Genomic DNA, 20,985 nt, shown 5'->3' with positions numbered 1-20,985 from the left:
ATAGAGGGAAGTGGAAGTGAGACATCCAGTGGGAATACTGGATTGCCTACTGCACCAGTAAGTATGAGTTCTGTGTAGAAGGACCAGGGAATTATGGGGACTATTACAGTGAATCAACACATGATAGGAGGCAATTCAGTGACTTGCATTCCTGGGACCTCCAATGGCTGTGCAGTCCCAGATGCACTTACATTTCCCGGCACCACTGGACCAGTGGTTTCTATATATCAACTTGGTTCCTGGGGAAACAGGATTCAAAACTCAACTGTTCCTGCTCAACAACAAGTATCAGAAAATACACCCATGAGTCAAAGAGTGGGGGAATTTGTTTCTTTAAGTTCCGATTAATACAAGTTCTCCTTGCAGTGTAAGTGCAAAATCATCTATGCATCAAACTGGATTTGGACCTTAAAGGCCATTCCCGGGGTTATACCAGATCTGGGTTCACTTACCTGGGAACCTCCTTTAAATATGCATAGCAATACCTCAGAAGTGAAAACAGTGGCTAAAACTTCCAAAGTACTTCCTGGTCTCAATGTCCAGGAATTGGAAGACTTTTTTAAAGCCCTTAATTCTACATCGAATGAGAGTGGGTGTACAGATGTCAGTCAGGGAACTCTTCAGTCCACTTTGAAAGTAAATTTGGTGGATATGGGAAAATTGAAGTTGGAATTGGATGAAAGGATACGTGGTTATCTTGCATTAGAGAAAATAGAAACGTATCAGCAGAGTCAACTTTTGTTCATGAGTAAAGATGTTACTAGGAGGGCAAGACAAACAAATGACAAATTAGTTGTATCAGCCCAGAAACATGAGGTAGATCTTGAGAGGACAAAGGTTTTGCTGAAGACCCACCGACTTGCCTTTAGTGATCAAGACATAGAAGATATAAGAATACCAGGGCTGAAGATGAAAATTCGGGATTTAATCCACAGCATCCGATTTTGGAGTCAATTTGAGAAATGGGAAGTTAAATGGTCAAAAACAACGACTCAAGAAAATGACTGGAGAGCCGCCTCCATTACGGGAGGTACCTAGAGCCTGTTATATATATGTACCTTGGAGTAGGAGTGATCTTGTGTCATTTACAAATGATTTTCCAACATTAAGAGAGAAGCCTGTGGAGTGGTACAAACAAGTTGAGCGGTTTGTGAAAATTTTGAAGGCTTTGTGGACTGATTGGAATACCTTGTTTGACATTGTGGTCCCAAGTAATTTGTGGATGACGTATTAAATAGCCATAGAGTGGCCTGAGAGAAAGCTGACAAGAGAGCCTATGACTAATGGTCCTCCAGCTATATTGATGAGGAAGTATGATCAGGTGATGATGTGGTTGAAGTCTAAGGTGCCACCCCAAGATATTGACTGGGTCAAGATTGACAGGACTACCCACCAACCGAAAGAGACTATTCATGCGTACTATGAGAGATTGTTACAGGCAATTAAACAGTATTGCGGAGTGGAAACATTTGGGCCTAAAGATATGAGTCCAGGTTAGTGAATGGATTAAGGCCTGAGATTAGTATGATGATTCAACAGCATCTGATTTGTTGGCAGAATAAGTCGGTTGATGAGAATTTGCGATGTACAAAATACTGCAACAATGATATTGAAATGAGGCAGAAAAAGTTGAAGGAGAAATTGATGATGGTACAAATGAAGGCTGCTCAGAAAGGAACTCAAAATCCACCATTTGTAGGGAATGCCCCTCCAATGCAGGGAGTGTATCAGCAGGGAGCTCTGATGATGCAGGGTGGAGGGGGATTTCAGTCACAAGGTAGAGGTTGGGTGTCTCTATTGACCCAAGTAATGGAATTTATGTAGCAACATTGAAGAAGTCTAATCCATGCCACTACTGCAATAAGCTGGGGCACTGGATGCGAGAATGTCATCGTATTCCCACAAATCAGGGTCAAAATTTAAGGTTTGTACCACTTCAGAACAGTAATTCCATGCAGCAACAAAATGTACCCAGACCTCAGAATTTTAATGTGTCACAAGCCCCAGTGATGCAGGTTCCTCAACCTCCAATTCCACAGCAAGCCGCAAATTTACTCAGATTTTCTTCAAACAAGGTCCCAAATTTGAATCATAATGTTTTCCACAATAATAATCCTTATGAACAATTTCCTATGTTTGCAACAAGTGAAAATCTTGGCATCGATAAGTCTCCCTGACGATGCCTTGGAGGGGAGGAAGGTTGCATGCATGGTGCAGTCTTGGAGGTAGACCAGAATGGCCCATTTAGAGATGCTGAGGTAAATGGCTATGGTGTATCATTTTTGGTTGATACTGGTGCTACCTGGTTTGCTGTGAGATCAGTGGAAGTCCCAAACCTACCCCTTTGGGAAGAACTATCCAAGTTATTGGAGTTGCTAGTCAACAAATGAAGAGTCTCATTACTGAAGATGTCCCTGTAAATATAGGGAGTTTTGAGAATAATCATCAATTTGTGGTTTGTGATTCAAGTACTGTGAGTTTGATAGGACAGGGGTCAGAATCGAAAGGTGCAAAAGTATAGTAATGGGTCATCCTTTGACCTATATGTTCCTAATTATGTTGAGATTTTGTTAACTAAAATGAGGACACAACACTTTACGAATGGTCACCTGACCTGGTATGAGCAAATCATACTGGCAGATGAGAATGTATCCCTAAAGAGAAGTTCTGTTTTGAATCCTGCCACTTTGCTACCACTTCCTGATAAGGACAATGATGATGGTGAAGTGGAGCATGACTGTCTCAATGTCACAGAACTATGTACCAAGCCAAGACCAGATATACAAGAAGAACCATTACCTGAATCTGATTATGTACTGTTTGTGGATGGCTCGTGTTTACGAGATCACATAGAAGATAAGAGAGCTGCCTATGCAGTTTGTACCATTTCAGGAGTAGTGGAAGCTGATGTCTTCAAAGAGTAGTCCCTGCACAAGAGGCTGAATTGATTGCTGTTACTCAAGCATGCCATGTTTCAGATCGATTACAGGTGACTCTATTTACATATAGTCAGAAAGGCTTTGGTGTGGTCCATTACTTTAGACAGTTATGGTCCAAGAGGGGATTTATGACATCATCAGGATCCCCCATACGGAATGGTGAGCAGGTGAGAAAACTGTTAGAGGCCTTGCAATTGCATGCGCAAGTTGCAGTCGTAAAATGTTCTGCACATTGCAAGGGAAATTACTATATGACAGTCTGCAAAAGATATGCTGATGAAGTTGCAAGGTACTGTGCCTACAATGCTTTTATATGTAATGGAAAGTATATAAATGAAGGAAAAGACAAGACCAATTACAACCTTTTGCTCACAGCAGTTGATACTTGGGAGGACGTTAAGAGGTTACAGGAAGAGGTGTCAGAAGCAGAACAGCAGAGCAGGTTGTGTTAAAAGAGATGAGGATGAAATATGGGTTTCAGGAGATGGCAGACCTGTGTTGCCAAATAGCATGTTGCCACGAATGGCTCGACATTACCATGGTCCGACTCATGTAGGGTGGGATGCCATGGTCAGATTGTTTTGCCCAATCTGGTTTAGTCCAAAGTTGAGATTGATGGTAGAAGCGTTATGTCACAGATATGTTGTATGCCAACAGAATATTGTATGGAAGAGAACCACAGTGACACTGAGCCACATAAGGAGGTACGGATTCATGGGGAAGCAGATGGACTTTATTGAGATGCCTGTGTGCAACGGGTTGAGATACATGTTGGTTGTTGTGCGCATCTTTTCACAATGGGTTTTTTCCCACAAGAAGAAATGATAGTCTCACAGTAGAAAAGTTGTTGTTGAGGGAGTTGATACCAAGGTTTGGCTTCCCGACTTCTTTGGGATCGGGCAAGGCTGCACTTTAATTACAAAGTGCTGAGGATGCCTTGCAGGGTGAACAGGGGCTGCATTGTAGTTACCGATCTGAGGCTTCAGGTCTAGTGGAGCAAGTCAATGGGACACTGAAATAAAGACTTGCCAAAGTGTGCGCTTCTACGTCTTTGAAATGTGCGGATGCTTTGCCATTGGTGGTGATGAGTATGCACTGCACACCCGATTGTAGGACAGGACTGTCCCCCCATGAGATCATTATGAGAAGGGCAATGAGATTGACAGCTGTAACTGCAAATGCACCAGTAAACATTACTGATGATATGATACTAGATTACTGCAAAGGACTGGCCGACGTGGTGCGTTCTGTGTCTCATCAGGTTGAAGCTGCTACAGCCCTGCCGCACCAGTAACAGTGCCACAACCTAAATCCTGGAGACTGGGTGGTGGTGAAGAAACATGTATGGACATCGTGCTTGGAGCCTCGTTGGCATGGGCCATACCAAGTCATACTAGTAACTACACCTGCCGGTAAGTGCGAAAGTCTCCCTAATTAGATCCATGCTGCCCATACTTGCAGGGTTCCATGTCCCCTTGATGAAATAACAGCACCTCTCCCAGAAGAGCCAGTGGTGGTCGAGAGATCACAGGAGCAGGTTAGTCAAGCTATAGAGGAGTAGTCAGAAACTAAAATAGCACTCGATCCGCCTGAGGAGGATTCTGGAGAGTAGAATGAGGAGAGTTGAAGGAGAGACTAATCCAGTGGTCGTAACAGAGATAGACTCAGACCCTGATGAAGGGCCTAGTGCTAGAGAACTTCAAGGGGCAGCAGAAAAACGTTGGCTAAGAAGGCAGGAGAGAGGGATACTGGTCCAACAGGCAGAAAGTGATCTCCCAGATATCTCAGAGGATATAGAGCACTCGGACCTGAGTGAGGGAAGAGATGAGACAACACTCAGGAGGTCGAAGCGAACAAGAGCGCCCTGTCCGGGGTACTTATCCCCTGAATGGACATACCTTTTTGCAAATGACAGGCAGGATAAGTTCTGGGAATTTTGGGATCATTGTGAAAGTTTAATTGAAACTTTGGGAACTTGATCTTCAGTTTGATCTTACATTTGAACTTCCACTGTTACCAAAATTAAGTGCCTTGAGACATCTTATCTTAGATGTAGCTACATTTTTGGATGCAAACTAGTTTCCTCTGCTAGTTGATGAACTGAAGCATTTCAAATTGGGACTAAAATTGAATGATTTAGAACCGTTTATTATCAAAGACATTTCATAGATTTTGTAGGGCAAAAGTAAGATTTATCAAGACTGTAGTGTACATAGTTTCGCTGCACAATCATTCGTACTCTGTTTTGCTGTTTGCACAGGTGGCAATTGACAGACAAGTCTCTGTAGCTGCTACATTCCACCAGAGGTTTAGATTCCAACAAAGTAATGGAAGCCGATCCTAATACTAGTAGGCGTAGATACATGACAGTAGGCACACTATTGGCTTTATTTGTAGCATTAGTTATAGTGTCCATAGGGTTATATTCAGCTACAGATAGCTCAGTAGAATTTAAGTCTACTGTTGCCCCCACCACACCACATTCTACTCATGGTAGCCTGCAGTTGTGTGGGGTTAAGAAATTACACACAGATGTATCAAGAGGGGATTATACCTCAAATGTTTATTTTAGACTGCTTTATGAGTATACAGATACAATGAATGCTAGGAGTTGTTACGTTTGTACTCAGTTACCTTCTTCTGCATCAAAAGGAATTACCACAATTTCCCTCTGGCATATGGTATTTCTTGTAGTCTCCTATTAAGTATATTTTATGGGGGAGGTAGTTTTCAATATAATTGTTTTAATTATGATGTAGTTCTCCCACAATTTAGCCTTATCAAACATTTGAATAAGAATCTTGATTTTAAAGATGCAGAGATTTCAGGCTAATATTTTGTGTCTCTTAAGTCACTAGACACTGCCTGTACACACTGGCATAATTTGAATTGCTTGATGTTAGAGGTGAAAAATAAATCTTTGAATTTGGTGGAAGATAGATGGAGAGACCTAATGGCTCAAACGGAACAGAATCCTAAAACCCACAAGTGGGGTAGTGAAGAAATTAAACATCAGAAAAAAGGACATTTACCCACCTTAGTTTTAGATTGGAAACACAAAGGAAAATTGTGTATACATGTTAATCAGAGTTATGTAGATCTGTTGTTTCTAGGGGACACCGAATGGGAACATACTTATGAAACGAGAGGGAAAAGATCCTTTGATTTTCCTTTTCAGAAACATCTGGAATTGCTGATATTGGTTTTCTATAGGTTTAGATTGTATGATGGTGTGCTAAAATGCATTTAAAGTAGTACATGTGCCAGGAATTAGTGAGAATGAATCACATGTGACTTTAAGGCTTTTTAAAATAAATTGTGACCTGTTGTTATTTTTGCTTAAAGTTACATGTAACAGTTATTGTGCCGCACGATCTAGTTTGATTCATTATTAAAGATTCAATTTATTTGATTATATGTAGGTTGTAGAACTAATATGTTTTTAAAGAAAAATGTTAAGTTATCATGATTGTGGGCCTTAAGTTTGCAGTCAAGACATGTAACCTTAATGTGAAAGTTGTTTTTCTGTATGTTTTTCTCCTCTGCAGGTGCAGACCAAAGGCATTTGTTAGTTAGTGAAAAGCAAATTCTATATCAGAGATAGACAGGCGTGGAAGAGCTGGAAAGGTCAAAGGGTTTTAATGAAGAACAAAGGGAGTGCTACCAGTTGACACTTTCAGATGAAGGGCGGAACCAAGGACACTTTGAAAGTGGAGACTGGAATATGGAAGTAGTCTTCTTTTCTGGGAACTGGAAAATATATTATGATGTGTATGAGGTCATGTTTTCTTGAATGTTCTTTGAGCATTTTAACTAGTGAACCCACCTTGGGTTTAGTCAGATTCCCTTTAGACTTGGAGAGGTACAGACCACTCTTGAATCTCTGATTGTATGGCTTCATGCAATACATGATCTTTACTTATAGAACTTTTACAGAGGTTCTGATGCTGACAACTTTCTTGCTACCATGACTCAGTAGGGCTTCCCCATCCTTAGGTTAGTGTAGGGTTTAATAGATGCTGCATATCTTTTCCATGTCTGTGGAGAAGGATTAGAACCATTCGACAAGTCATCAAACCCTTTTCCTTATTTTTTTACCGCCACTACTTAGATCCTTCTATGTTCTCTGCTGTTGAGGATCAATATTGTAAGACGCTTTGGTCTCCCTTAGGTTATTTAATATTTTTATACTATGTTTTGAGATTCATTTATATTAGTCCGGCTCTGATATTGTAATAAATCTTTCAACGCCAAGTTACTGATTCAGACTTTTATTTTGTGGTCCTAATGATCACACTGTTGCTTAAGATTTAAATTGTTGCTAACCCCTCTTCTTCTCAGGCTACTATCAAGGTCTATTGACGAGAGTTAAATCGAAAGAAACGGTCAATCTTTAGAAAAACGTATAATTGGGATGCTGGATTCTATGCTGATAGCTGGCCAATATGGAGAGAATGTTGGCAAAGCATGGCCTATTCAATTTATTGTTGTGTAGTATTTTTGAATTGCTTAGGATACCATAAAGATGCCCTGCAGGGATGAATTATCATGTCTTTTACCTTACAAGACTAAACAAGTTCCAAGGTTTTCAAAAGGGTTATCTGTATAAAAGAAATTAGCAAATTACACCTACAGGAGCCAAATAAGTCGTTCCTGCACTTCAAAAAAATCCATTAACAAATAATGGTGGGCACTGCATTTGAGGGAGATGTCCACCATAAAATATGTAAGATCTCCTGGAAAATAAGCTATATTGGTCATCTGTTTAGTCATCAGCCAATTACATATTTTTTATGACTTATCCTTTGCAATGAGATGTTAATAGTTATTTGTTTATGCATGTTTACCAGGAGCGACTCGTGTCGGAATAAAGAGGCGGGTGAGGGATGGGGGCAGGATGGTGGAGGTGGAGGGATGGGGGACTAGGGAGACAAACAGAAAGAAAATAAAAAAGAACTTAGCTGCCGCCTCCGCTGCCGGCAGGCACAGGCTCCAAGCCTGCCTAGGGCCCAATCCTGACTCTGCTTTCATGAATTAGTGCAGCTTCAGGATTGGTGTGAACGCCGATGATTTGTGCTACAGGAAAGCCTGGGAGCCTTTGCCTGCTTTCTCCAACCCCATCAATGCAGCTGGGGTTGGGGAGAGCTTCACTGCCTATGTAGGTTTGGCCGGCCTCAGGCGGCCGGCCAAACCCACATGCACATTGAAGGCAGTGCTCACCACTCCCCCTTCAGCCTGTCACCACCCTAGCTCCGCCCCCTAGACTTGGCACAGGAAAAATAAAACGATAATAAAATGGATTTTAATCCTGTTTTCTTATCTTTCTATTTTTAACATTTCCGAAAGTGCTGGCGGGGGGTGGGGTGGGAGGGGAACGCTCCTCCACTATAGCAGAGGAGCCACTGCTGATGTTTACTGAATTTTATGTCCAATTGCTTGGCGAACCCTCACTCCTGAACCTGACACCTCATACCCACAAAGGGTACTTCAATCGAGAATTTCTTGGCAAAGGGTGACGCAGCAGGAAGAAGGAGCAGCTAAAGGCAGGGTGTCAGCGCAAAAAAAAAGGAAATGTAAGTGGAGGGCAATGATGAAAATAATTTAATGAAATTGGTTCCTATAATTTGAGGACAGATATAGCAATAGTCGGCGAATCAGAAGAACCAGGCAAATGTACTGCATATTAACCACACTCACACACACACACAAGCCCTTGTGGCTAGAGCTCTCTTGCCTGTCCCTGGTGTTAGGACTTATCCTCACATCTCTTCAGTAGACACGGTCCTCCTAGCCCTCAGTTTCATATTTTGCATTGTGATTCATGAAGCCTTATGGGTAGCACGTCTTCCAGGAGGGACGTATAGCTTTAACCCACGCCCCCCCTCCCCATAGGTAAAGCAGCACACATTGTGGCGGATACTCCATTCTTTCTGCCAGCTAGATAAACTGTGGTTGAAACCCAGGTTTGGGGTCCAAGAAACTGGGAATGAATAATGTCTTGTTTATTGATTAGCCCCTGCAAATAAATCTCTGGTTTACAGGGGAAAGCATGAGAAACACCTTTAACCTGATGTCATTTGTGTATGTATATCTAGGTTGTGCCATCTGCACCTTGTCAACAATCCCCTGATATGATTCAGAACCTAAGAATCCATCTGGTGTTACTATTTGAAAGTTCCTGCATCCACATACAGTTCCGGAGAGATGTAAACCTTCCTCTGTGGCACAACAAAGTATTTCTCAATTGAAGTATCCAAAGCAAATATGCTTGAGGAAGAAAATCTTAAAATAGGAATTCGATATTTTAATATGAATTCATATGCTACAGATATTCAATGAATAATCAGAAAGTTATTCTACCAAGGCTATACACTGTATCAAAACTTTAAAAACTCCCTTTTTAAATAAAAGTATATTTGTGAAACAGTAAGAAATCGGGAATATGACTTGTGCATATGAGCAAACAATTAGTTAATTCTAGTAATATTGTCAGAAATAGGGGCACAAAAGGAAATAATAATAGTACAAATGAAATTTTACAAGTATTTCAACAGTGTTATACAAATCTATATAATGTTCATTAGGATAATGACCAAGCTTAACCTGAGAATCAGTATCATTTTCTTCAAACCCAAAATATGTGACAACAGTAATCTAATTTTGGGAGCTAATTTTACCTATGAGGAGAATAAATTATCTATACCAAAACTAGTATCAGGTAAGACAGTTTTTCAGACATTTTTCACTGGAGCTCCATAAACTTCTAATTGAAGGAGGATCTCAACTTTGCATAGACATTCTAAACGAAATTAGATCAAACAATGTAGTCCCAATTCCTGGTGCTCTGCAATAATTGCTGTCTTCTTAAAAAAAGACAAAGATTCAACCCACTGTAGATGATATAGCCTATTTCTCTTCTGAATTCAAACTCTAAAATAGTTGCCAAAATTATAGCCAACAGAGTTAAAACAATTAGCATCTGGTTAATCTTTGGTATGCAGCGCAGTTTTCTTCCGGTGCTGTGTGAATTGTGGTGCACTATTGGCTTACACTCTTCCTATATTAAATGGGTGCAAACTCTATACTGAACCCCAAAAGTTACTTTTTAGATTAATGGCCATAATTCATAGCACGTCTAATCAGTGTGGGTACTTGTACCTATGTGGAGAGGGTATAGGGAACGTTAAAGAAAAGGTGGACAGCTATGGACTCTGGCTTACTTTCAGGATATACACTCAATACCACCAAAACTAAAATCCTTCTTGCTGGGGGTGCCCAATCGGATGATTTAAGGGTTACACATGCTGCCTGTTACCTTGGCATTACACTGACTGCTAATTTGGAACTTTGTTTTCAATATTAAACTGAGTAATAACTAGTGAAATTGAGAGATATGTCTATATCACTGATTTGCTATATTAATTTGATTAAAAAAACGATTAGAATATGATTATTCTACTGATTTGTTTTTTGTACACTCCCATTATGCATAGCTGCTAGAGTTTTTTAAGCTACTAGATTAGTTAATTTTATTTTATTTGGAACATCAAACCTCTACGCCAAGCACTGATATCACTAACAGTACTTATCAATAGAAGTAGGTGGGCATTACGCTACTGGGCCACACAATACCCATCCATGGTCAGTAATACCGGGCCAGTGTGGGGATGTGAACAAGATTTTTTAAATCAAATTTACCACAATGCAGCCAGCTGGATTAATATCTTCGATTAAGCCTACATAAAGAATGCCCTTTATAAATCTGAGGATCCATTCTGTTTTAAAAAGCCAGATTTAAGACATTGGCCATCTTGAATAAAATATAAAAAAAGTTTACAAAATGTTTACAAATCCCTCAACTTCACTTAAGACTATGATAATACCGATCTATCTTCCATTTTTGGAGATAAATATTTTCTAACGTGGCATGAGTTAGGGATTTCAAGATCATGCATTGAAATCCTTCCATCGGTTACAAAAGGGATTCAAAGTATTCAATCATGCCTTTGTAAATACTTACAAATCAGAAAAAAACTATGGATGTTTTACCATTAAAGCAGCATATCAGAGCTTTATGTTTTCTCAAAAGAGCTATATTGGATGACCTGGCAAAATGGGCAGAAAAACGGTCAACATAAACAGCTCAAACAATTGACGTAGACCAAATTCGATATTATTTAAGTTTAGCAGTATAATTACTGGCACTCACCTAACAGCACAAGTCTTCTGGAATCATTGACTTCTATCTGACCCCACTAAAGTTATCTAGAATTTATCATAAACCAAGCTCTGCCCACAGTCCCAGAATGGGCAAGATAGCATTCACATATTTGCTACTTTGTCGAAAGTTAAATTACCTCTGGACTACTGTATTCAAGAAACTAAGCTGTAAACTACTGACACCAATTAACCCGTAACCAATTACCATTTTACTGGGATTACACAGCATTGATATTGTTTTAATGCTATGACTGTTGCACACATGCTAATAGTGAAAATTAAAAAAATAATCTGGCTTCAATTTATTGTGAATGCTGGAAAGTATTCACTTAAGCATATGAATATAAAAACCAAATTGCTATTGCATGAGTCATTTTAAGTAAATGTAATAGGTATTGGAAAAACCTCATTATTTTAATTTGGAACAAACAAACCTGAAATTGTTCTCTCTTGCAGTTCCAACGTGTGTAACTAGCTATATTATTTTTCTTTTTTTTTAGCTTTTTCATCTTTAGTCTTCTGTAATGAATTATTAATAAAATCACTTCTGTGATGGTTATATTTTGATGTTCTGTAGTAATGTAGCTTATTGTTTAAACAAATAATGAAAAGAAGAATGGAAATCTTGAAGCTTCTTTCCAAGAATTACCTTTTCCAAGCCAGAGTAGAAATGACCCTGAAATCCCAAACATCTGGTTTGTCTAACTCTGCAAACTACATCTCCTTGAGTTCCTCAAAGTGTAGACTCTCCATGAGAAGGAAACTGTATGTGTTGGTCAATGCCATTGTGTAGTACAGTGGTTCCCAAACTGTGCGCCCCGGCTCCCTGGAGAGCCGTCAAACCTAGCCAGGGGAGCTGCACACCAAGCACTTTAATGCATTAAAGGTTGAATGGTCTGTTGGCTTCAGTTAAACTAATTAGACTTAAACACATGATGTAGATGATTTGTAAGTGACATGCCTACAGCTGTAAACGTAGTGCTTAATTGATGGCATTTTGAGGGAGATGACCTCCAAGTTTCACTGGAACCCCACTTTCCAACACTCCCAAAGTAAGCAGAAGAGGTTTGATTTATTTTGTTAGACTTGTTAATAGTTCTGTTTTTTTCCAAATGCATTTTACACCAGCGCAAGTTATCAGGAAAGTACAGTAGTCCTGTCTATTAAACACACTATGGGGCCGATTACAATGTTGGTCGGAAACACTTCTGACCAAATCGGTTTCGTAATGGTTTCCGACCGACTCTGGTTCTGAAAGTCCAACCGACCAATTGCGATGCTTCCCAACATTGTTCAGTCAGACTTGCATTGACTTCCATGGGAGCCTGTGTTCCGAACGAGAACACAGGCTCCCATTGAAAAAAGGAGTGGTTGGGGAAAACCTTGCACCCTGTGTCGGGCACATCATGGTGCCTGCCACACTGTGCATGGCTGCAAAAAGGGGACCCATGGGTACCCCCACGGGCCCCAACTGGAGGCCTATGGGTGAAGGGGGGCCAGCTACGGGCCCCCAAAGTCAGATTCTGACAGTCGTTTCATGTCAGGCAAACCGATTCAAAACAGCTTTCAGAATCGGGCATCGTAATCTCTCGGTCGGAAACTGTGCCCATAAAGCTGTGCGATTCGGCTCAGAAAGACTCGGTTGTCCGAATGCCAATCGGGATCGAATCGGACAGCCCGAACGGTTTCCCTGCATCGTACTTGGTCAGTCGTAAATGTATCCGATTCGGTTGGAAACATAGTTTCCGAATCAGATTCACAGAATCCAAATGCCATTCGGAGCCTTTCTGATTGACATTGTAATCGGCCCCTAAGTATTATTAAGTATTGACATTTGTACTTGAATCATTGGTACTTTCAGTACACATTTCTTTCTGTACATACACATTTCCAGACAGGCTTGCTCTCTCTTTGTGCACAGGGAAGTAAAACACCATATACGGCATAATGGCAACATTTGGAAGCAAGAAAGAGGGACGTAGGATCTGGGTAGAAATGAAAGTGCATGCAAATAGTCTTCAAGCGCAGAAACACTTTGACAATGAGGCCTACATGCATAGGGGTGCTATCTAGCACGATAAGTGTGATAAAAAAGTTTGAGAGGGTACTCTAAAAAAGACATGAGCAAAGAAGAGTAACTATGAATATAGAGGCGCCGCCTTAGTAATACGAAACACCCTGCTTATATGATTAGAATACCATCATCAGCTTTATCCCAATTATTTTCAGGGAGAAATATGCAAGTACTCCCGAGGCCGGGCTTATGTCCACCCCAACCCTCCAAAAAAAGAAACAATGGGGACCCACGGGCAATGGCCAATGGGACAAGGGAGCCGCAGGTCGAAAAAGTTTGGGAACCACTGGTGTAGTACACTCTATGACTGTCTGAAGATTTGTTAGTTGATGGGTTCCAGCCTCTGCCTTCTAGAACGGTCATTGAATCCTTCTTTGCTTATTTGATGAGCTCACTACCTTCTGCATTACTACTGTGTTGGGCCTGCTCCTGTGCAGCTGCAGTGAAATTGAGGTCATCCATCCCATGAGCTAGTATGAAGGGAGCAGCAGATCTGGTGAGAGTAATGCCGTTTAAGATACTGATACCACTGGCAGGGAGACAAGCCGGTAGCACTTGCACACTATTGTTGCTACAATGAAATAGGATGTTTTTGACCTGCACTGGGAAGGGTTTATTGTGATCATTTGGGTTGGACCTAACATAGCAAACACAGCTGCACACCCAGAAGGGGGAGGTGACAATGAGGAGAGAACTGTAGAATACCTGCACCCACGAGCGGGAGTGGTCACCCTAAAGGAAGTGGGGTGGAGCAACCACACACCAGCACATGCCACATGTTGTTACTGTAATGACCTTAAATGTCCCAGGAACTCACTGCATTAGAAGACTAAAACAGGAAATTTGAAGACCAAACATCCACAACCCCCACAGTTGTGAGCAGATACACATGACTACAGAGATAAATGCAGCAAAACAAGAAAAATAGGGAGTGCTGACTATATGCTATACATAGAGAACACACTGAAGGAGACAGGGCACACTGAATGCACTGGAGCAGCTACATGGGCAGACACCATACCAATCCAGGACAAGCAAGGGGAGACAGTGCAAACCCAAGAAAAGATTAATCATGTATCTGTGGAAAATTAATTTTTTATTAGAAAAATAAAGTGTAATGTGTGATTCAGTTAGCATAAGCAGGCCGCGCTAAGCCGCCTTACTGAAAGGCATGCTTAAGTGTTGCGCATGAGCATTTTTCATTTGCTATTCAGGAAACCATTGAAATTCTGCTGCAGCCACAGAGCATTTGTCTCTGTGTGTGAAAAAGTGGCATTTTTAGCTTCCTTAGCCAACGGAATGAATCTGAAACAGTTTGAAGGTTATCCTGCCAAACCTCTGTTGCTCTGTTCATTGTTTTGAATGTGCAGAACGGTCCATTTTATCAAGTTGTATTTCTCATGTTTCTGTCCAATGAAAATCATTTGTAAGTAGGTGGTTTAGAAGCCAACTGTGCAAGTCATATTTTTGTACCACCTCTCTATGTAATAAAAAGCCATTCATCTCTGGGCTGTCTTTGTCTAAAATGTTACAAGGGATCTGCAAACCTTTTGTCATTAGGATATAATTTTGATTTTTTGCTTTAGATATTTGATTTTTGCTTTAGAAAGTCAGTCATTTTAGACTTTAGATATTTTTCCATTTTGCATTGTAGAATTGCACATTAATATATTTTGCTATCGCTGTTCAGAACAGAGAGAACTGCTGCTTATTTTACTTATAGATGGTTAGTCAAACGTAGTCCATTTGTATTTGGGAATTGTTATTATGATTTGATTCATGCCACTTGTAACTTTTATTTTCTGTAAAGATAACTGATATCTGAATACATCTTGCAAAATTGAGAACTGGAAAAACCTACTTGTGCACTTTGTTCTTTAACCATATGCAAATCAGTCTTGACCCTGCTCCAATAGGAACAATTCTGCCTGATATGCCAAGCCAGGTCTTCTCTGAACTGGAACCGGTGCACAAGCAATCCAAGACTGGTTTTGTTCTGATTGGAGCTCTTCAGCCATAAGTAGCTTGGTTCCAGTGGTATGGTAAGCAAGCAACCCACGTCTGGGCACGCTGTGACTGAAACCCAGCTATACCTGGCTGGTAAGCCCTAACCATGGCAAAAATTGTCCTGGTTTGCTTGTGTTTCGGTTCAAGGAGGACCTGGCCTGGAAGTTCGGGCTGGACTGTTCCCATTGGCACAGTCAAGAGCGATTTGCATATGGCTGGGTCCAAACTGGGGTGGCATGTTGTGAAAAATGCAGCCCCGAGCAGAGATTAATTCAAGCATTCCATCCATGACTTTTTTGTTCACGAGCACTTCATGCTCCCTTTCTTGTGAAGGGGCCCTCCTTAATATTAATTTGGCAAAGTAATTAAATGGTGTTTGGTTTAGAGGGGCAACATATCCCCCAATTATTACACCACCCTATAGAAACAAGAAGATATGTAAGATGAGGAAATAGTGGTAGATTACCTTTCTAACTTGCACCTTCAGAGACTGACAGAGGAGCAGAGGGAAATGTTAGATACACAAATCACAGAATGTGAAATAAAAGGGGACATCAAAAAGAAAGAAGCTAGGGACTGACAGATCATCACACGCATTTAATTCTGCAAACTCGTGTATCTGCCCCCTCCCCTCCCTGTAGTGCAGGCTGAGGCCAAACACAGGCCATGTTACTGAAAACAAGCTGAAAAGTGATTACAGTTGCACTCTTTAAGCTGAGCCAAAATAATATCAAACATAATACACCCTGATAAAAATGGGTTCATCCCCGGATGTAGTACCTCCTATAAAACTCAGCGGATATTTAAAGTATTGCAAAACCTACCATTAGTCGTAGTCATAGACCAGAAGAAAGTGTTTGACAATCTACAATGCAAATACTATTTAGGTGCACTGTAAAGAGTGGGCATAGACCCCGGCATTATTGCCTGGATTACTTTATTTTACACAGATGACACCGCCATTGTGTGGATTTGCTGATTAATATCCAAAGCATATACCATAGCAAGGGTCGCCTATCGGAGCGTCCCCCAGTCCCACTGTTCGTGATGGTGATTGTTCCATAATCCGAGAAATGGTCAATAGAATAGAATTAACTGTATCGGGCACAGCACACACTGTATAACTATATGCTGACATTATAATATATTTAAAGGATTTAAATTTAGGGACACGCCCAACAACAGAAGCACGGCTATTGCTCTAGGCGGAAAGTGAATTGAAAACAATTATGTAATAAATTTTAAAAAAGGGGACTACCACGCAACACGCGACTATGGCAATCTGACACTTTTCACTACTTGAGAGTCCAAGTGTATAGGGAAGATGTCAGCGTAGTGGTGAGGAACACGAGAGAGAGAGTGGCTGAGGTGATGCTGAACAGCAACCAAGCTCTTGGAAAAACCTGCTGTTATTGGCAATGGGCAGACCTGGATTCATTCAATGGTGGCACTGCTGTGTTATCACAGCAATCCCTATGTCCCTGCTGGCTACTCTACTTCAAGAATGAAACTCCACCCTAATACATTTTAATTGGAGACCGGGTTGTTACTGTGTTTCCATACAGACTCCTGTGAAGCCCATCAATGAAGAAGTCTACAAGCTCTGAACTTTAAACCTTACTACCTGGCAGCACAGTGACAATGGGCAACCAGATGACTGTCAATGCTGACTGTATATACAGAAGGGAAAACCCTCCAAAGGAGGGTGAGAGGGAGCGGCTTGGCAATGCAGCTCTGGAGAGTAAGGACGCATCGCAGGAGCAGACTCGTGTTCATGGAAATTAAGCTATAGTTGGGGCTGGGGTCTTAAGAGAACAAACGCCCCTGAAGTCACAAGGTCTAGCCCAGCAGACAGTGCGGCAGCTGAATTAACAGTCGCAGAGGTATAAGGACTGTCGACGGGAAGAGAGACAGTGAGGAAACTATATACCAATGGAACCCTTGAAACATTTGCTGACATAGCAGAAGATAATGTAGGTCCACCGGGCTATTCCCTACAACATAGATCATTATATTTATTTAACGTATTTAAACACCCAAATAATATATCAGATAGTTTTATATGCACACCCTAGATGATGGGAACACACCGTGCGATATGTTCATATGGTATGGGCATGCCTAATAATTATTTTGTGACTCAGTAACTAGAACCTACCCGTATTAACTGGTAAGTTGTGCTATTGAATCATAAGCTTTGTCCTCTTGGGCTACTGAGCGGCAAAAAGAAAAATGAGCCTGATCCAGGTTTTTAGAGATGGCCTTTTTTTAAGCCGCTTGTGTAATTTCCACACACTGGAGGTCAGGCTTGGCTCCTGCCCTCACTCGGTGGATGGTAGATGTACTGTGGGCCGAAACCGAATGGGCCATGATGAAAAACAGGATTGATGGGTGGTGAGATCCAGCGCGAGACCGCCAGACATGGGACGATTGGCTGGAAGTGGTGTCAACGAAGCAAAACAACCTGAGAGTTGCCACGGAGCATGAGTGGAGACGCTGTGCGTGTTACAGGAAAATGAACTGGGATTCCCCCACTCTTGAAGATGATGTTTGAGTGAAGAATGTAGATTTCAAGTGCACAGGAAAGGGGTAAATGGCAGGTCATTGGGTAAGGTCCTCTGGATCTTCTCCTTCCTGGAATCTTTCTTCAGCCTCCTAGCCTGCAGCGGCTTTAGGTTTTTTAAAGGGGGCCTCGAAACGGGTCTCTATCGGGCTCTGTTTTGTGCCCTGGCTAAGGCGTTTAAGTTTTTTCACACTGCTCACTTCTCACTAATGGAGAAGTTACGGAACAACGTCATGCCAGGTGAGCATTGTAGGGGAAGGGAAATCCTTTAAAGAGAGCCATTTTCTCTCTCGATATCCCTTCTCTTTTTAAAACTCAGGAGCAGCAACATTGTTGTGGTGTCACCAAGGTTTCAAGTGGAAGCTTTTTCAATATTATATATAAGACATAATCACTGCTTATTTATCTTAGGCAACTAACAACCATTGACAAAGCCAATAGTCCTGACTTTTTGTAGGTATGATGTTACTTGTATCATATATCTGGATGAAATGACAGAAACAGCAACAAAATACTTGTCGGGTGGCACACTATGCTAAGCACAGATTTGTAGCTCACGTGTTTTTAAGCCATGCCCTCAATTACAGTGGTCACACCCCTTTGAGAGACCCCCCAGTTTTTCATCCCACTTAAAGCCCTGGGCTTTAGTTCCTTATTCCAGCCGGCCACAGCTTGCCTCACCTCTAATCCCATGTCCCAACCTTCAACACTTTTCCACTTTATCTTTAAGTCACTGGCATCAGCCTGGTACAGTCCGCTTTGTTTTTAACCCTTAGTGTATTCCCAATTCTTGCATATTCCTCACTCTAGCTTTAAGTGGTGTCTGTTGGTTGTAGGGTTGCCTACAGGGAAAACCCATTGGGCACCTGTAGCATACAACTACCTACAATGCCCATGTGAATGGAGTCCTATCCAGATGAAGGTGTGCTCCAAAGCTTTGGTACGGATTTTCTTTGGGGAACCCTAGTGTTTGTGCCCTTGGTTCTGCCGGCTGTTTCGGCTCACAGTGGTATCAGCTCTTTGTGGGTCTTCTGCATGCCTCCAAAACTCCAGGAAATGCGGTCTGTGAGACTTGGGCTCCGACCACGTGCTCACTTCGTTGTTATCCGCAGCACAGTTAGCAACATGGCATCTAATGCATTAAAGATTTGCCTTTCAACAGGGTATTGTAGGGGGGAAGGTCTTGTGGGTACTCATAACACCTGAGTAAGTGAAGTTGGTGAGATATTTGTCAGATGTGATGTTTTTCCCTATGGAGGAGCTTGCACTTGAATTTGTATATTGTGGTGCTCTTGGCCATCTCGGCGTTCAAATTGACATCTGCTAGTTAGTTTTCCTTCAGCATGAACCAACTAACGCGACCTTACACAACAATTTTGTAATTTGTATGTTCATCATCTGCTCAGTGGTGTGTAGGGTCGTGCCTTGGGGAGGAGTTGGTTAACTATACTTAACACCGGTGTCAGTTGTGTCATATCAGGTTAGTTGAAATCTGTAGGTGCCTGGTGTGCAAATGCTTTAGCACTGGGTCATTTGAAGGGTGGTGTGTCCAGTCCACATATCAGTGTAGGTGTCTTCCTGGATCTAGGTTTCTTCACCCTAGGTTTGGTACCCTTGTTTTGTGCCTCGTTGTTGCAGAGGCTGCACCCTCTGTCAATGTTTGTGTCTCCAGTGGCGGCTCCCCCATTTGGGCGTGGGGGCGTCGCCCCACTGCTTTCTCGCGGTGCGAGAAGGCAGAAAAATAAACGGTAAAAACTACCATTATGTTTCTGCCTTCTCGCATTGCGTGAAAGCAGAAGTGCCTCTGTGCCTGGTTGGGGGTGGGCGGTCTTGGTCGAGGGCAGGGGGGGAGTGGCTTACCCACTGTTGTGGGTACTGATCGTTTGGCCGGCTCCAGGGCTGACCAAACGATCAGTACCCACAACAGTGGACAAGCCACTCCCCCCTGCCCTCGAGCAGGACCGCCCACGCTCCATTGTTCTCTATCCAGATAAAATGTCCCGGCTGGGGCGCTTTCCTCCTGCGCCTACAATCACGATGATTGGCTTGCGTAGGGAGGGAAGCTGGCTGCTTCCGGTTCCTGCAGCAGGAACACGCCGACCAGTACAGCGTGAGTCGTGACCGGCCAGCAGCGGAGGCGGTACCAGGCACTCAGGTAAGTTTTACTGTCTTTAAATTGTTTAATCCCCCCCCCCCTCCGTGATTCCCCCCCCCCCCTTCCTCCCTCGAGCATACAGGCAACGAGGAAGACTGACCCCCTTTAAAACAGGACCGCACAATGAGAAAGCACCAGCACTGGCGAGAAACACGCGACTCAGTAACAACTGCTTAAATCGGTTTATATCCAGAAAGCTTTTTCGAATGTAGTACCTCCCACCTTCCACACGCCCCTGCCCCATCACCAATCCCTCACAAACATAATATGCTAAAACTATGGGCATAGTTCACCCCCACCCTTAAACACTTCATTAGTTGGAGGGCAGCAGTAATATGGTGGAGGGCGCTCCGGGATGCAGGTTGGACGCCTCTTGTTCAGCAAAGAAACCTGTCCTGGTGTGTTCATTTAAATTGAGGTAGATATTCAGTTAGGTGATGCTCAAGCGGTGAGAGGGGGCGGGGCTCAAGTACAGAGCCATAAATGCAAACAAGGAAAATCACAAATACGTAATCTAATTTCAGTGAAATTTAAACATTAGGGTAAAAATGCAATCATCATTTAGCTGACTGCAACCACAGGCAACACTGATTTTCTTTGTTCGGACTGCTTTTGTGATTATCTGTCTCCAGTGAAGTCCGATATACGTGAAATGAACGTCACTTCTTTATATCTGTGGTGTCTCGTCAATCATTTTCAACTACGTTTTCATTCCCTGTCTAGTGTCTGTAATCAGGCTGCAAAAAGCCTGCAAGAAATAATTGTATTACATTCCAAAGGTGAAGTGGGTAAGCATAGCGTTCACTGTGTTTCCATTTACCAATGCAGCGCAGCCTATACTGTCAAAACGGCATACACGTAGGACCTGACTGACTGGTAAAGGGGCTATTAACTGGTGTGAATGTTTATGTTACTTCTGGCAAAATCTGTGTGCCTTTGTGTTTTTGAATTATTGCTGCTTTGTCAAAATGCAGAGGACAGGTCAGTTGTAAATGTGAAGTGGAGAGCAGACATGACACGTTTTGCG

General features: G+C 42.1%; 1 protein-coding gene and 1 long non-coding RNA gene across 4 annotated transcripts in view; one reads left to right on the top strand and one right to left on the bottom strand.

Moving 5' to 3' along the window:
- Window positions 1–7,156, top strand: part of LOC146860704 (uncharacterized) — a 263,183-nt gene extending 256,027 nt beyond the window's left edge. For all 3 annotated transcript variants that reach the window (XR_014978852.1, XR_014978851.1, XR_014978850.1), the window contains 2 exons: window positions 4,201–4,351; window positions 6,488–7,156. This is a non-coding gene — a long non-coding RNA (uncharacterized LOC146860704). The remainder of the gene's footprint in view (window positions 1–4,200; window positions 4,352–6,487) is intronic.
- The window catches only part of MEGF11 (multiple EGF like domains 11), a 1,813,102-nt gene that overhangs the window by 972,418 nt on the left and 819,699 nt on the right, over window positions 1–20,985 (bottom strand). The window lies entirely within an intron of this gene.

The sequence above is a fragment of the Triturus cristatus genome, chromosome 3_1, assembly GCF_964204655.1.
Source record: "Triturus cristatus chromosome 3_1, aTriCri1.1, whole genome shotgun sequence".
Taxonomy (NCBI): domain Eukaryota; kingdom Metazoa; phylum Chordata; class Amphibia; order Caudata; family Salamandridae; genus Triturus; species Triturus cristatus.
The sequence above is the reverse complement of the archived record's forward strand: the minus strand, read 5'-3'. Positions and strand labels throughout refer to the sequence as shown.